This window comes from Lipotes vexillifer, unplaced genomic scaffold (assembly GCF_000442215.2).
Source record: "Lipotes vexillifer unplaced genomic scaffold, Lipotes_vexillifer_v1.1 scaffold1321, whole genome shotgun sequence".
In the NCBI taxonomy this organism is placed as follows: domain Eukaryota; kingdom Metazoa; phylum Chordata; class Mammalia; order Artiodactyla; family Lipotidae; genus Lipotes; species Lipotes vexillifer.
Window position 1 is genome coordinate 166,590 of NW_006785943.1, and position 2,864 is coordinate 169,453.

A 2,864-nucleotide genomic window follows, 5' to 3' on the forward strand; every position below is an offset into this window, starting at 1 on the left:
GGTGCCCCCGCCCGGCCCCCCCCCCGCCGGCCGGGGGCGCGCTCGGGTGGGGAGGGGCCGGCCCCGGCGCGCGGCGGGCGGAGTTCACGCGGGGACAGGGCTGCCTCCAGCCACTCGGCACATTCTTCGCTCTTCTCTTCCTGTAATTTTTCCAGCGCTCTAAGGTTTAATTTGTCGAAACCAGAGCCAGCGGCGGCCGACGCGGGGGGCGGTCCCGGGTCCTCTCTCGCGGCTCTTTGTGGGAGCCCCGCCCATCTGGCTGGCGGGGGCGCGCCGGACCCGAGGGGCTCCTGGGGCCCGCTGCGCTTTCTCCCGAAAGGAGCGCCCTGCCTCCTGCCCGTGGGTCTACGCCGCCCTCCTCCCCGCCGTGCTCTCACCTGCCGGGGCCGGATGCGGGCAGGCAGCACCTGCGCGGGGGCAGGCGGCCGGAGCCGGCAGCCTGGGATCCACGGATCGCCGCCCGCCCCCGGCCCCAGGGCAGCATTTCCCTTCGCGCGAGTCCGGGACTTTGTCGTTGATTCCTCTGTGGTTGTTTTTTGTTTTTTAAACACAAAAGTGGAAACAACCTTTTAATGGGTAAACAACCTTTCTTTTCCTGTTTGGTTTAAAGAATCGTGTATTTCATCTGAGCTCACGCGAACTCTTCTGGACACTTAGGTCTTCCACCTTTGGGACAGTTTTTAAGCTTTACTATTAACTTCGTGATCAAAGGTTTCATCTTCTCATTTGTAAAACAACTCACAAACTGATTACATGACTGATTTAAAAACCGCAGTGGTCTTCAAGAACCTAGAGCTGAAAGGCTATTTCTCCCGGTACATTTGGAACTGAGTCGTCCCAAGGTCTGCGGGTGTCAGGTACCGTGGATCTCACGTCCTCTTCCCCCCGAGGCTGTCCCCGCATTTCTGGTCCCACGCTGTGGCCGCTCAAACCACGTGGCCCGTGGTGGGGTCGCGGGTGAAGGCGGGCCGTTTCTAGGCTGTCTGAGTCAGAGTTCGGGCTGTGTGGACTCATGAGCGGGGTGGGGACGTTACTGCAAGAGTGGGTGTGGTCGTGGGGGAGGGGCGAAGCTAGGTTTGGAGCCAGGTGGACCCCAAGTACCCGGGCAGGGCCTGCGTTTGGGGTGCGGCTGGGGTTGAGTACCTCGTTGAGGCGAGGCCAGTACTGGGTAGGGAACTTGATTGGAAAACCTTTCTGCAGCCTCTTACTGTGGCCTTCCACCCGGCAGCACCCGGTAGCCAGCTTCGCGAATTGCGGAGGGACTGGCCCGGGGCGGGGCTCGCCCGGGGATGCCTTCCGGGTTGTCTCAGCCCCCCTGGTCCAGGGTCCACGTGCCCTAAGCAGCACAGGGCAGGATGGCTAGATGCTTGGGTCAGGAGCGCTGGGAACCCGCGCCTTCGCAGTGGGGTGGAAGCCAGCCTCTCTGGGGTGCCTGGAAGCCCAAGGCAGCCAGAAGGGGATGGATCCATACTTTGCCTGCAAAGTGCTATGTCTGTTCTTAGAGCAGGAAGCCGGCCCCAACCTCCAGGTGTGCAGAAACTCTGGAGCTCTACCTCCAGAGCACTTGTAGACCTCCAAGTCAGGAGTGCACAGGGTTCCCTTGGGGCCCTCGGAAATGCAGATTTCCAAGTCCCAGATGTTGACTGCAGTTTAGGGGGTCCCCCAGGTAGAATCTGCTTGTGAACCAAGAATCTACCTCTGGTCCAGGGCACCTCCAGGAAGCCCATTTCCAGGCTAAGCCCAGGTGTTCAGAGCATAAGTCACTGGTGTTCATAGAGGGGACAGAGGTAGCCCACAGAAGGGAGAGGAAAGGCAAGTTGGCTGAAGGGGGTGACCGAGAGGTGACCCTGGGAAGACCCGAGCAACAGACCCTGGTTTGTGGGCTCCCAGAGTGTTCTGTGGTGGGAGGGGTGGTCTCTGCAGGCAGTGGCTCAGGTCATGCCAGGCCTTTCATTAGGGACCCCCCTACCCCCATAGCGATTGTATGGTGGGGAGTGAATACCAAAATGACCTTTAGCCAAGGAGGCAGTTGGCACCTTGTTCTGCCTAGCTTTGTGACCAGGGACTGGTCCCCAGGTCTCCCTGCAGCTTGGTGATGTCTCCCTTGACCACCTGGAAGGTTTGCGGGAAACAAGGATGTGTGTACATGAAATTACTTTGAGAGTTCCTAGGGTCATCTTTTTTTTTTTTTTGACGTGGACGATTTTTAAAGTCTTTATTGAATCTGTTACAGTATTGCTTCTGTTCTCTGTTTTGTTTTTTTGGCTGCGGAGCATGTGGGATCTTAGCTCCCCAACCAGGAATTGAACCCTCACCCCCTGCATTGGAAGGTGAAGTCTTAATCTCTGGGCTGCTAGGGAAGTCCCCTAGGGGCATCTTTGACTCTGGGGGAACCTGGGCTTCCTGGCTCTGCTCTGATCTCCCACCCCAACCCCTAACCGACTGCATGCAAAGAGCTGCTGCTTGTCCTGGTTAGCTCTGTGGCTGTGTGGTCCCCCAATGGTCATCCTAGGAACTCATGACCCTCTGTCACATTTAGGTAACCGTTGATGTTATAGCAAGCTCATGATAAAACAAAACAGAGACACACGTCTTTGCAACTTGAGCCCCTTGTTATTTGCTTGATCGTAGCTTCCCAGCCCAGATCTGGGAGGTTTGCTAAGACTTGCTTTGGGGACTGCCTAGACCAGGAACAGATTTTCTTGGAGGCTGAAGGGCTTTGATTTGAAAATTCAAGGACTTAGAGAAGGGAAGCTCTGGACCCCTCTGAGGGCAGACTCCCCGCCCGCCCCCCCCCACAGCTGTCCAGGTCGCACCTATTGGAGGAGGTTCCTGCCTGTTGTCCAGGATGGGGCGGGGGGGGG

General features: G+C 57.9%; 1 protein-coding gene across 1 annotated transcript in view; it reads left to right on the forward strand.

The window, feature by feature from the left end:
- The window catches only part of KLF13 (KLF transcription factor 13), a 40,648-nt gene that overhangs the window by 871 nt on the left and 36,913 nt on the right, over positions 1–2,864 (forward strand). The window lies entirely within an intron of this gene.